The sequence below is a fragment of the Schistocerca cancellata genome, chromosome 8 (assembly GCF_023864275.1).
Source record: "Schistocerca cancellata isolate TAMUIC-IGC-003103 chromosome 8, iqSchCanc2.1, whole genome shotgun sequence".
In the NCBI taxonomy this organism is placed as follows: domain Eukaryota; kingdom Metazoa; phylum Arthropoda; class Insecta; order Orthoptera; family Acrididae; genus Schistocerca; species Schistocerca cancellata.
In genome coordinates this window covers 615,274,083-615,288,705 of record NC_064633.1, presented here as the reverse complement: position 1 = coordinate 615,288,705, position 14,623 = coordinate 615,274,083, and positions in this window count along the sequence as shown.

Here is a 14,623-nt window from a genome sequence, read left to right as displayed (position 1 = left end):
TACTTAATTTGATGAACTGCTGTCAATTACAATTTTATAACATAAGAATACAATAACAAAGGTACAAAATACATCATTAAAACATACAATACAGATAACATTTGTAGTACAGGCTTTACAACAGAATAGAAATAAACATATACATCAATGTTACAGGAATTATGACATGAGTACATACATAAAAGATCAGAATAACTTTTGAAACATCAACTTGAGCATTAAAACAAAACAGAATACATAATGTCTAAACATCTTTACAAAGAAAATAACATATTATTAATGCAAAATATATTTGAGGATAACAGTATTCTTCATCATAGTTCATGTAGCTGAGTATTAGAAAAATTCTACAACATAAGTCTTATCAGATAAACATATAAAGACAGGAAGAACATAAATACACAAGGGTACACAAACACATAGTGGGATAACACAAAGGGAAAGGACAGGGTTTGTTTTCAGTGTAACATTTGGTACTGCAGTCCAACCCAAAACTTCATTCCATATATCGTCCCTCTTATTTCAACATTTGCTCCAGCCAAAAAATATCCTATCCAAGCATGCTTTCTGTATTTTTCTCGTATAACCTCTCAGTGCATTTCTTCAAATTCATCGCAACTCACTCTCTTATAGGCTACCCCCTCTTAAGCTAACTTAAATCTACTGAGCTCAGATGCTAAACTAAGGGACGAGGCAGTGCAGCAGCGCAAAACAATTAACACGAACAGCAATGACAAAAAATTCAAATTGGCAAACTAAGCAACAATATTACAACTAATATGCAATGAGCACCAAACAAGAAAAATAAATCAGTAATAAACTGGCTTAGCAGAGTAACACAAAGTCAAATTCAGTAACACTATGCCTGGCAAACAGCAGTAACTTATACCTAAACATGACATAGCTCAAGCAGAAAAAATATTACAGTAAAAACAACAATGCGGATAAGGGAAATGTATATTCACATCTTAATGTCTATGTAATTAAAGTAGTGCACCACAACTTATTCTACAAAAAATATTACCAGGTAGTTGAAAAGAAAATTATATATGCAAGTCCTGTGAAGGGAAATGTCTTTTTGTGCTCCTTCGTTTTTTTTTTAAAGTTATTGTTTATTGGATCTGTAGGCATAAAATATCTATATTAGTACATTCATAAAATTTTATTTTAAACAATGCTGCAGTGCAGCTAGAAACTAGATATTAAAGAAAATGAGCAAATAAATACATAAAGCAAGCCATATGGCATTTCTCTCAACTAGAAAGACAGTAGTCATAATCAGGTATATAGACATAAAAATATTTTTCGTCATTTCATTCGGCATTGCAGTAAATATCATAAATTAAGAGCTCCACAGTGTTATCATGTTTTCAAGTTTGAGGGTGTCGTATTTACGATGCTTTCTACAAAGGAATGTCAACAGCGAGAATAATGGCCTCCCTTTTTTTTTCTACCTGTGCCTCTGGAAAGGCATACCCTAATGGCTTTTCTCCAGGTGTCTGACACAGCTGGGTGCCCACGACGCATTACGTGCAGGTGGTCACTTAACTTTCTTACGAAAATATTTACGACAGCAGTTTCCGCTACAGTGACAGTCTCATATAAAAATATTTCACAGGTCAAGAATTTGCGTTACAAATCTGTAGAAACAAAATCCTATAAATATAACAGTTTCCAAAAAATTTTCGCCGGCATTGTGATACATTCACGCATTTACACACATTTCATAACTCTTAAACTACGATTCTTGGTTTCCAACAACCTTTTTCACAAACCAGAGTCCCTAAACACTACTCTTTATTCCTTACCTTATTCGTCGACACTTCTTCAATATTTCATCATAACAGATACGTAGCTTAATCAAATAACTCATATAGCATCAGCTTATTGATCATAAACATACCGCAACAGCATAATACACATAGTCATCGTAATAATAACATCATAACACCTCAGTCAACTCTCACAATTGTCGTAGCTTAATCCAATAATTAAAAAAAATTCTCTGCTCATGTCAAAAGTGTCATCTGCCTCAAACGTACTTTAAAAATCGTGATCCCATACCAAATATATCATTCAAAGCTCTCATAATATCACAATGGGTCTGAAAAAAATATGAACAGTTCACAAAGTACAGACAAAATACAATTTCGTAAGTGTGAAGTTACCCAACTGTGTAATTGCGTAAACATGTGTCACTGATGTAATAAAAAAATGTTTGTCTCTCTGTTAAATAATCAGGTGGCTGTGTAATTCTGTGTTGGAGAAATATGGTACCGATGTGTAAAGTTGTATAAGCAAATACCATATTAGCTAGGTCTCCTTGTGCTTGCCAAACACATGGTACACAAAATAAGCGTGTATCCCCCTGAGGATTAATGTAATTATACCCTCAGGTGTTACAGATTACAGCAATGTAATGAAATGTATCACAGAAAACCTTTGTATCATTGTACTTCAAATATCTTTAAAAATAAATGTTTTAAGTACAAAATTAATCACTCAAATGCGTGTCCTGTAGCGCTAAATGTGCGTCTTGTTGTAAGATAATCTCTGTGGAAGTGTCGTAGTTATTTTCCTCCAAAAGCTGAGTTCTGCAAAGGCCAATGTACATACTTCACGATAAACAAAAGTGAAATGCTTTGCGTATAGATATCTTAGTTATTACGCTTATTGTTGTTATGATGAAAGTACTGTGCTGTAACATATTGTTGTGCTACGGAAAAGGCTGTCTACTTGTAGCTATACCACAAAAGTTACAACTAAAACATGTTTTACTTTACAGAAGAATTCAGAAAAACTGTGCAGATATAAAACAGATACACCGCAAAAGCAACATTGTAAATTGTCACTCATTAATAACGTCGTGATATAATCGTGTAGCTGTCACATAAACTAACCACTGTGTCATCTGGTATCTCTCAGAAAGTACTTTAAATCCAGAATGTTTCTTCAAGTAAACCAAAATGTTGCATTAAAATCTCCTTAGCAGTATATGTTCTACGTATGTAAGCCGTATATTCGTTACATAATCGTGCAACTAACAAGGAGGAATGTATAAATAACAACACTGTGACGTCTGTTCACAATAACAATGCATTCGCAATTACTTTTTAAATAAGTTCTCTTGGTTCTTGACTGGATATTTAACTTCAAACATTGTTGCATGGTAACAGTTTCTAAGTCTGACAATGCATACTAGAAATGTGAAGTGAAAAATTTTATAGCAAAGACTAAATTAAAAAAACAGTTTATCTCTCAATAAACGGTTTTACATGTGAGATGTGGTGTAACCCTTTGCTCTTCTCAGTACGCAGAGTTTCAACTTGAATGCAATTATCATGCGGTATTCGTCCGTAAAGAATATTGGAATTTTGCTCAAGGTTAGCGTCAATGTTATTTTTCCCTGAGCCACCGGGCGCAAGTGGCTGCCTGCGGTGTGAGTCATTGTCTGTTTCTTTGTTGGCGTGCGTCGTTACTGGGATTAGGAGGCCTAACTTCTACAAATTCGCCTTGCCGAGAGGGCCCAGCTCTGTTAGAATCCCGCCAGTTCTGATGAAATTCAGGTCTGTCGTTATGATTACATCATCTGTCGTCATGTCGGTAGTTCCTGTACTTTCTTCCTTGTCGGTCACGTGGTGGAGAATTTCTCCCTGAGTCGTAACTGCGCGCTGGACCGTTGCATCTAAAGTTATTCTGTCTCCCTTGATAATAATAGTTCTGGTTACCATATTGTCTGTTTCTATGATTGTCTCTATCATATTCATTACTATGGAAATGCGATCTTTCTCTGTAACTATTACTCTGCCAGTGGTTGTCATACGAGTGGGGTCTGTTTTGGTCACGATTTGTGTTGTGAGAATAGCCTTGTCGTGTCCAGTTATTATTTCTGCCGTCACGGAATTGTGACGGATGTGACCTGTAGTGATTGTTTCCCTCTTTTCGCATCCCGCGACTGTCTGTGTCAATTTCTAATTGTTGTAAGAGTCCCTGAAAAGCTTCAATGTCGTCTTTACAACGTCCTGCTAAAATAATATGTCATAAATGTTCAGGCAGTTTGATTAAACAAATGTGGAAGAGTTCTGAGGGGCTGTATGGGTTTGAAAGATATTGATTCCTATGCAACATGTCTTCAAAATATTTGACAAGACTGGAAAATTCAGATTGTTCAAAATGTTTCATCATTATGATGCTATGTTTTACTCGGTCTTGTGTAGCTTGAGACCAATATGCTGAGAGGAAGCCATGGTAAAATTCTCCTTCACTGTGACAATCGTGAATGACCGATCAAATTCTTACAGCTGGTTCATTCTCCAAGTAGCCACACATAAATTCTAATCTGTGCTCCAATGACCAGTTGGGAGGAAAACAATGAGTGAATTGATGGAGCCACGCTTGTGGATGAATGTCGTTGGCAGAATTCTTAAACGTTTTGAATTTACGTGTAGTAATGAACAGCTTATAGTCAAAATCATCATGTCGGCGAGTCGCATGTCGGTCATTGTTACGTCGTATCGGCGGTTCCATCTCAAAATTCGGTGCACATTGCCAATTTCTTTCATAACTTCCGAACTGCCCTGAGTTATTATTTTGTGGCTGTTCCGTACTTCTATGTCCCTCTTCCCGTATTGGAGCGTGAGTGGCCTCTGAAGTACGTAATTCTTGTATTACCTGTGTCAGCTGATCTTGTACTTCCCGGATTTCTCTTTGGTGTTGCGTATTAATTTGATGCTGATTTTGTTTGAATTTCCTAATTTGTTCGCACTCTTCTGTGTCAGTGATGGCTACAGGTCTTGTGTCATTCAGATCATCATCTACCTTTGCAGATAAGTTAGTGAAGTGATCCGAAAGTTCGGCTACTTTCTCCGATAGTGTACTTATTTCCTCAGTGTGTTTTTCTGAACCAAGTTTCTGAGTGTCCATTTGTGTTGAAATCGAATCTACTGTGTCCTTTAAGTTTTCTTGAGTTTTTGCAAGTTGCGTAACCGAATCGGCAGATGCAACTGAGTCAATTTTAGCTTGCAAGGTGTCGTGATTTTCATGAACAATAGTTTGGAGTTCTTTTATGGCTGCTTCGTGATTCTGTAATGCATTTTCATGCCACGAAAAAATAGGTTGAAAATGCTCACAAATTTGTGTTTTTACATCATTACAGACTTTTTGACATTTCGATTCAATGTTATGTAACTCAGTAGTTAAATCTTCACGTGTTGTTCAAGCTTATGTTCCACTGAGTCTAACTTTTGAAGCTTTTGTTCCATTGTGTCTAACTTTTGAAGATTTTGTTCCATTGTGTCTAACTGTTGCTGTGTTTGTCTCTGGTCTTGTTCCATTGTCTCTAACTTTTGAAGATTTTGTTCTATTGTGTCTAACTTTTGAAGCTTTTGCTGTGTTTGTCTCTGATTTTGTTCCATTGTGTCTAACTTTTGAAGCTTTTGTCCCATTTGTTGCATTAATTGTAATAACAATGCACTGGTGTCTGAAACATGTTCCCCAGTGCTTTTCGGCAATGCATTTGAACTGGCAATATTAGCAGTTTGGAAAGCAGAAAATGTGTCTTGTCTTATTTGAGAAAAGGGTGAGGACGCAAAAGCTGAATCTACAGTATTTGCAAGATTGTGTCCTGTCATTTCGGATTCCTGAGGCAAGCTGTTGCCGACCGATCGATCGATAATGCTTCCCTGTTCACTAATTGTTTCACTGTCTACACCATTGTTTGATGCCCGCTCCATTTCCCTATGCACAGTTACCAAATTACTACTTTGAATATTAGTTAATTCATTACATGGTGGCGTTAACACACTGCTTTCGTCTTCACTGTCATTTCTCAGTTTACTTTGGAGCCTAGTGTTACGTTTTTCACACGCCAATATTGTCACAATATTTCATATGACAACACAGAAAAGCACAATTTGAAGAGCAAAAATAAGAGAACACGTTAACATAGCACTGAAAATAATATCTAGTTAATTGCAAGCGCAGCTGCGAAATACTTGGTGCAAATCTACATGCATGCCACAACTGTTTTACTGTACAACAATGTAAGACGGCAACTACAAAGGAGATTCTCTCTACAATTACGCAATAGCAATAAACAAAATCTACACTAATTACACAAACTACAAGGAAAAAATCAGAAGATTCCAGTGAGGTATCCTCGGCTAAGGGTCGACATATGAAACGTCCCCTTTGAACATTTATACACGACTGTGCTTAAACTGACACACAATATTTTTTAGCGCAACGCAATCTGACTTTCAGAAATCCCTACAAAGGAATGGCCCTGACTAACATTAACCTGTACCTTTCACAAATCACTTACCTCACCAAAAATCTTCGTTACTCGAACTACTGCAATACAGCGAGCGCCACTACTGCCAGCTAAATAAAAGATTCAAACTACTGAAGGCACTAACTACTGATAGGCATAGTTAGCAAATGAAAGATTTTAATAGAGAACAAACAATGTATTTACCTTAATAGTCATAATATATATAGCAGTTCAATTTCAAAACTCCGCCATCTCTCTCCCCACATCCACCACTGCTGGCGGCTCACCTCCAACTGCGCAACGCTACGCGCTGTTCACATCCAGCTGCCGCTGCCCAACACTACAATGGCAGACAACAATGCAAACTAGCCAGACTGCACACAGCACAGCCAGTGATTTTCATACAGAGCGCTACGTAACGTTGCCAATAAGAAAACATAAACAGCCTACTTACAATGGTGGCTGTATTAAATGCGCTGGAGCTGACCGCTCCTCCTCCCCCCCCCCCCCCCCACACACACACTCGCTGCTGCCGGCTGCATACCCTGCACGATCTCCTAGCTCTGAACACTCAAAAACTAGTTTCTGTGGATAAATAAATTGTCATGCAGATGAGTATTACTGTGGCTTGTGTTGTGTAAAATGTGTATATATTGCATTGTAAAGTTACTGTGGTTTATGTTGAGGCATGACAAGAGAAGATGACTGTATGTCCTATCGTGAGGGATGTATAGATTCAGCACGTCAATAACCACGAGGGTATGAGAGAGATTTTTTACGTGGAAAATTATGTGCGCTATAGATACTCTGATTCGTTCCAGAAGCACAGCCGTCACGAGGAGACATTACCTGTACATCGACTGGTGTCAGACTGTAGCAGCAATCGAAATCTTTAATTGTAGGTACACTGGTAAATGTGTTCCTGGCTTCCAGTATTCTTGTGAGTCTCGTATGTATTTGATGATCTGTAGACAACTTTGCGGGTTTAACTGTCAATGCAATTTAGCGATCTATGCAAAATAATTTTACCTCTGAAAGTCTCATCTGCAGAAAGAAAGAAAAGGTGGATGTTGTTTCGATACCGGCAGCATCAGTAATTCGGCGGGTAAATTGGAGAGAGCCAATCATAATGCTCGATTCATACGCAAGACATCCTTTGAGCTGGGATATAGGAGTCTCGACATAGTGGTGGGAACGTTTGTGTGTGTTGAAAGCAGGAATGGTAACACGTGATGCCCAGGGTATCACGTTAGGACTGCTGGAAAGAATGAATTCGTTGTTATTCTGCACTATTTTCGTAAACGGGTTCAGTTAGGGCAAAATTTTCTGTGCATATAAGCTGAGACATCACGAAAACTCCTACAAAAGTACACGTTAAGTATTTGTGGGACACTATGCAATTTACTAGAGTTCGACTTGGTTATTATCTTAGATAGCCATGTGCATTCGGTATAACATTGAGAACATTGCTAGATGCACTTGCGATGGTATGTAGCTATGCGCGGTGATGTGTCAGTCTCACATCATGCGTGGTCCATTAGAATCACTAGGGAGAAAGCAGCTCGTGCTATTGTGGAACGGATTTCTGCAGCGTCTCTCAGCAATAAGCTCTTCGTCGGACTGCAGGTAGAGCGAGGGTAGCAGCGAACTCACATGAGCACTGCCCACCTTGGAGTGTCTGCATTCTGCAAGCAGGTCTTCGCTCCCATCCAGTAGAGTCATCAACGGCGCCTAGGTGATCACGTATTCTAACAGGAATTTCTCTGGTACCAAGTATGAAAGGGATGTCGTCACCTCATGCCTGAGGACACCTGCGTGTTGTTTGACAGCTGGTGGATGCGTCACTTTGCTGGTACTGCTGCTAGCCTCCTGTGCAGTCCAGTGGACAGGGGGTGGCGGCGGGTACTTGCAGGCGTTGATTGTGGGTCTGTTGCATTATTTTGCAAGCAGGTCTGTAGGCTGTGCTGTGCATTATTTGGAGAGTTTACGATTTCGTGTCTGCACATCAGTGTACTGCATTATTCAGGAGGAGTTTGCATGTCTGTGCTGACATTATTTCGGTAAATTATGAGTTGTTTGTGTGTCTGGAGAGCGTTATCTTGTATGACGTCATCGCCGCCATCTTGGATGACGTCAATGCCGCCATCTTGAATGAAGTCATCACCGCCATGTTGGATAACGGTACTTGGGCATGGTGCCTCCCTTGGCGCAATACTTTCATAAGCCACACATCACGCCTGTAAATGCCACACTTGGTGTAAGGAGCGTAAACATTGGAGGGTCGAACAGTGGAAAAACATTGTGTGGAATGAGAAATCACGGTACACAAGGTGGCGATCCGATGGCAGGGAGTGGGTATGGGGAATGCCCGGTGAACGTCGTCTGCCAGCGTGTGTCGTGCCGACAGTAAATTTCGGAGGCATCGATGTTATGGTGTGGTCGTGTTTTTGTTGGAGGAGGCTGGCACCTCTTGTTGTTTTGCGTGGCACTATCACAGTGTAACTAACCTGTTACTACGGGTTATTACGTTAAGATTAGGAATGGAAATACTTATTGCCTGTGAAATTAACGTGAGAAGATTAGGGTCGCCACCGACTCTGACCACACAACTAATCAAAGGTTTGGCCGAGTCGGAAAATAAAGTAATTTGATCACAGACCAAAAACTCATAAACATACGTACGTCGTGATATCGCTCAGAGGGGATGCGACGTAATCAATAGTATTTCCCGTGCACTGTCCACGAGAATCAACTATTTAAAATAAAATAGTATATGCATGAACACTGTGCAGGAGATCAGCTCCCAGCAACACACCTGAAAATAAGACTTAATCTAAAGCATTTGTTTTAAAATAAAAGGGGAAACTAATCAGCTGGACCTGTGCGTAAGGAAACGCGTTGGATGTGCTAAGGGAAAGCTATGAGGTGAGTGGCTTAGGTGCAAAAACGTAACCTCGGAACACAAGAGAAAATTGTAGATCAAATCATTTATTCCTAAGACATGGATGTGAGGTATGTACACAATTCCTGATAACATTAAATCCTAAAACATTAAAGAAAAGCATCGATACATTCACCGTTACAATCTACACCTAAAATCATTGGTGTGATCATTCATACAACTGCTGTTGCCTGATAACTGATCGCAATAACTCGTGAAACGGTACACGTTTCGCAGTACACCCGCGTGCCCACGTGGTTTGTGGAGACGCAGTTTCTAGGTATCGTGGCCAAGTTGCAACAATATCACATCACACACTCATGAACAGTTAACATTCTTTAAAACAAACTTGAGACCGGACAGTTAGTGATGACGGTAGCCCAACAAACTCTAATGTTCAACCATGTGGTCGGCTCCCCACGGACGAAAGATACATAAAGCAAGGAAAATTTACGGGAAGGCAAAGATGTTGATATTTAGGAAAATAAAAGCTTATACAGGCACAGCTGAAGGCAAACAGACATTCATACAGAAGCGAGTGCTCACTTCTTATCGACACCTTTGTGTGGCGCTCTTCCGGTGGATCCAAATCTGCTATAGAAATTTACTAAAAGAAAAATCTGGCAAAGTTATGCATTCCTCGCTGCGACAAGGCAACGCAATGTTTCAGAGTTGAAAAGCGAGACCAAAAGCTAACAGCTCTCCCCTCGCCAAGTAACAGCGTGCCACGCGGTCAGTCTAACTCACCCTTCTTCGACTGGAGCACAGCTGTGGACGCTTCCCGTACCGGCGGCAGACTGCCTCTTACTTATTCTCCAGCCTCTTCCACGCTCCGCGTGGCCCGGAAAACTCAAAGATGCCATTTCCGCCACCAACCTAACGCAGGTGGATTTCTCACAAGTAGCGCAAACCTCTTTGCCTACTTGACCACTACGAGAGTTGGCTATTCTGTACAACTGCTGCTGAATCTCTACGACTATTTTAGACTTTCTGCAGCAGACTACGCCACCGTCTAGCGACGTGACACACAACCACATTCATTCAATCACACCACTATGAGAGTTATGAGAAAAGAGAAACAAGGAAAAGAAAGAGAAATGCTAGTGAGAATGGGCTACCGGACTAATTAAAGGTGGCTACAGGACCCTTCCATCAGCACAGGCCTGCACTGATGTTTTAAGCACGCTCTTGCCTCCCAGTGTTTGAGAGCAATTCGGGGATGACGACTGCATTTTTCAACACGATCGAGCGGCTGTGGCGGAGTGGTTACACGACGATAAGATCCCTGTAATGAGCTGGCCTGCACAGAGTCCAGACGTGAATCCTATAGAACACCTTTGGGATGTTGTGGAACGCCGACTTCGTGCCAGCCTTCACCGACCGTCGTCTATATCTCAGTGCAGCATGCCGTGAAGAATGGGCTGCCATTCCCCAAGAAACCTTCCAGCACCTGATTCAACGTATGCCTGCTCGAGTGGAAGCTGTCATCAAGGCTAAGGGTGAGCCAGTAGCATATTGACTTACAGCATTGCCGATGGACGGCGTCGCGAACTTGTAAGTCATTTTCAGCCAGGTGTCAGATACTTTTGATCACATAGTGTACGTAAAAATGGAATGGATTGTTTTCAGAACACACACACACACACACACACACATACACGTACACGCAGACATACGCACACACGCACGCACACACACACACACACACACACACACACACACACTCACGAGATTTACGTAAACTGCTCGTCTGGCTCTGTATTTTACTTGTCTTCTCAGTATGGCGAACGCCTTATTCAAGTTTTTTTATTGAAGAACTACTGTCCATTCACATAGCTGTTATGTTAAATTGTTTTGTGTTCCTACCAATAATATTCATAAGTACCGGAATGGAACTTTTTTTTTTACCTATGTGCACCCCGCCTGTCAGTGTGAGAGAGTGTGTCGAACGGGCTGCCGGCAGGCGCCTGACAGCAGGTGCCCACTGTGCTGTGGGGCTCCCCTCTGCAGGAATTAATCAGCGCTGCTTAACGCGTGCGGTCACGGTCGGCCGGAAACGAGCGCGAAGCGCAGATAAGGGGCGGAATGATACGGCCAGAAAGTGCCCGGCCGGCCTTAAAAGACTCGTCCGCCTCGGAAACAATAAAAGGGGCGGCCTTCGGCGGTGGTCTCGCAGCGCTGGTCGGGTCGGGCCGCGGCCGAGATGGTCGGCCAGATACGCCAGCGGCGATAAACGCGGGACGTAAAACCGGAAACATTACTCGCCCCCTCCGTACAAGGAGGTGCCCGACCCGCACGACGCACTTCCGCGGACCGCGTCGCCCGAATAATAGCGCCCCTGTGTGCCGCCGACCTCTGCGCGCGGCAAGGCCACAAACACACACGCTGACGCGTAAATGACCGTCGTCGCTCTCCGAAAGCGTTGAGGACGTGCCACGTGAGTAGCCGGTTGCAGCTGGGGTTAGAGTCGATTTCAACTGGCACTCATTCGGTTCAACAACGCCGCCTGTACTCATTTTACGGCTCCTTCTCAAATATACGTTGCAAGTGAATGAGGCAACACTTAATAGATGATTACACAAGCGAAAGTACCTATCCAAGGGAAAGCCTTATTGTGACACCCACGGCAGACACGGTGAAAGATGGACGTCTATGACTCTGCTGTGTGCATACACAGACTGAGTCTGAGATCATTATTATTGCGTTTACTAGCGAGCGAACAGTTGTCGAGAGGAGTCGGAAGTGGTCGGGCGAAGCGCGCTGTAGAGAGAAGCCGCGCGACGTGGGAGTTCGCAGCCTGCCGTGATAGTGCTAGTAGCGCGGGAGGAGACTTTGGTATTAACTGAGGATTTTTGGTAATTTGCCCTTTTGCTGCACGTAGTTGTTCGTTGCTTGCGCACTGTAGGGATTTGGTCAGATTTGAGAGTAATATTTGTTTTGTAAAAAAAAAAATCTTGCTGCAAATTAATTTATTTTTCCCAGACGCGTTTCGCTTTTTTCTTGTTCTAAGGCATCTTCAGTGAGATCTATAACAATACAGTTTTGTTATTTTTAGGTTATCAAACAGTTCATGTCGCGTTTTTTATGTAAATAGGTGATTAATTACAGTTTGCTGTGATCTGCGTTTCCTCTTATTGTGGATATCTCTTATCTCGTCTGGAGGTCTGTTTCGGAAACATAAGTGAAATTTTGTATTCCGAACTTTGACAGAAGTGAAGGGGGTAGTGCGACCTCCAGACCAGATGAAAGGAAACGCGGATCACAGCAAACTGTAAGTAATTACTTAAATGGTTCAAATGGCTCTGAGCACTATGGGACTTAACATCTGAGGTCATCAGTCCCCTAGACTTAGAACTACTTAAACCTAACTAACCTAAGGACATCAAACCCACCCATACACGAGGCAGGATTCGAACCTGCGACCGTAGCAGCAGCACGGTTCGGGACTGAAGCGCCTAGAACCGCTCTGCCACAGCGGCCGGCAGTAATCACTTATTTACATAAAAAACGCGACGTGAACTGTTTGATAATCTAAAAAATAAATAAAAAATTATCGTTATAGATCTCACTGAAAATGCCTTACAGCAAGAAAAAGAAGACACGGGTCTGTGAAAAGCAAATTAATTTGCAGCAAGAAAATGCGATTTTTTTTTACAAAACACATATTTATGTGCTTTCTGCTGCCACGGAAACAAGCTTTTTATTGAGAGTAATATTCGTATCTTTGTTGTGGCCAGAAACGTGTTTATTGAGTATAGACATTGTGGAATAATTAAAGTCTGTGTAAAGTTTGTCAGTGTTTAAATAATATATTGCAAATATAATACACTATATTCTTTACTGGCTTCTTTCATTTTTCTTTACATCGTTTAAGGCTAGTTGACCAAACCCGTCCTGATCATTCAATTTCTGTGTATAAAAATACGGCAGTAGTTGCTGGAATTGGTCCATGCATTGCACTCTGCATGGATCGCAGTATTGCTTCCGAAATATTTTTGCGTGTTGCTGGTCACGCAGCTGCAGCGGCAAGACGTGGTAAGGTGTCTGTTACGCACACGAGCATTGCAGAACAATTGTTAGGAGACGTTAGAGAGTTTTTTTAAAACTCACAGTGAGTCGAGAATTGATTTCTTTATAATGCGTAGGAAGAGTAATTAATCTTCTACATCTACATCATACTCCGCAAGTCACCTAATGGTGCGTGGCGGAGAGTACCCTCGGTGCCCCTATCTGATCGCTACAACCCTGTTCCACTCGCGAATAGTGCGTGGGAAGAATGATTGTCGATAAGCCTCTGCATTGGCTCTAATTTCTCGAATTTTCTCCCCGTGATCAATACGCGAGCTGTATGTGGGGGGAAGTAATATGATGTGCGACTCCTCCAGAAAAGTGCTGTCCCGAAATTTCAATAGTAACTCTCTCCGTGATGCACAACGCCTCTCTTGTAACGTCTGCCGGTGGAGTTTGTTTAGCATCTCCGTAACGCTCTCTCGCCAGCTACACGATCCCGTGACGAAACGCGCCGCTCTTCGTTGGCTCTATCTCCTCTGCCAGTCCTACCTGACAGGGATCCCACGTAGATGTACAATACTCAAGAAGCGGGCGAATAAGCGCCTTATAAGCCACTTCTTTCGTGGATGAGTTACATTTATTTAAGATTCTTCCGATGAATCTGAGTCTGGTGTCTGCTTTTCCCACTACCTGTTTTATATGGTCATTCCACTTAAGGTCGCTCTGGACAGTTATGTCTAAATATTATACGGCAGACGCTGTCTGCAGCTGTTTGTCATCAACAGTGTAGCTGTACAGTAGTGGATTTCTTTTCCTGTGGTGTGCAGTGTGTTACATTTATTTAAGATCAGGGTCACTTGCCAGAGTCTGAACCATTCATCAATTCTCTGCAGGTCATTCTGCAAAGTCTTACTATCTTCTGGAGTTGCTACTTTGGTATGGGCAACTGCATCACCTGCGAATAGCCTTAAAGAGCATCCGACGCTTTCTACTAGATTATTTATATATATTGTAACCAGGAACGGTCCTATGACACTTCCCTGTGGTACTGCAGATATTAACTTTATATCTGTCGATTTTGTTCTGGTAAGAACGGCGTGTTTAGTTCTGCCTGCAAGAAAGTCTCGAATCCAATCGCAGGTCTGCTCCGAAACTCCGTAAGCTCGTATTTTTTTCATTAAACAGCAGTGCGTGACAGTGTCAAATGCCTTACCGAAATTAAGGAACACCGCATCAATCTGACCATCGTTGTCCACTGTGCTGTGGATCTCATGGAGGAATAGAGCGATCTGAGTTTCGCAGGATCTGTGTTTGCGGAATCGATGTTGATTTTTATAGAGGACATGTTCATTTTCCAAAAATGTCGTAATTATTGAGCATAAAACATGTTCCATAATTCT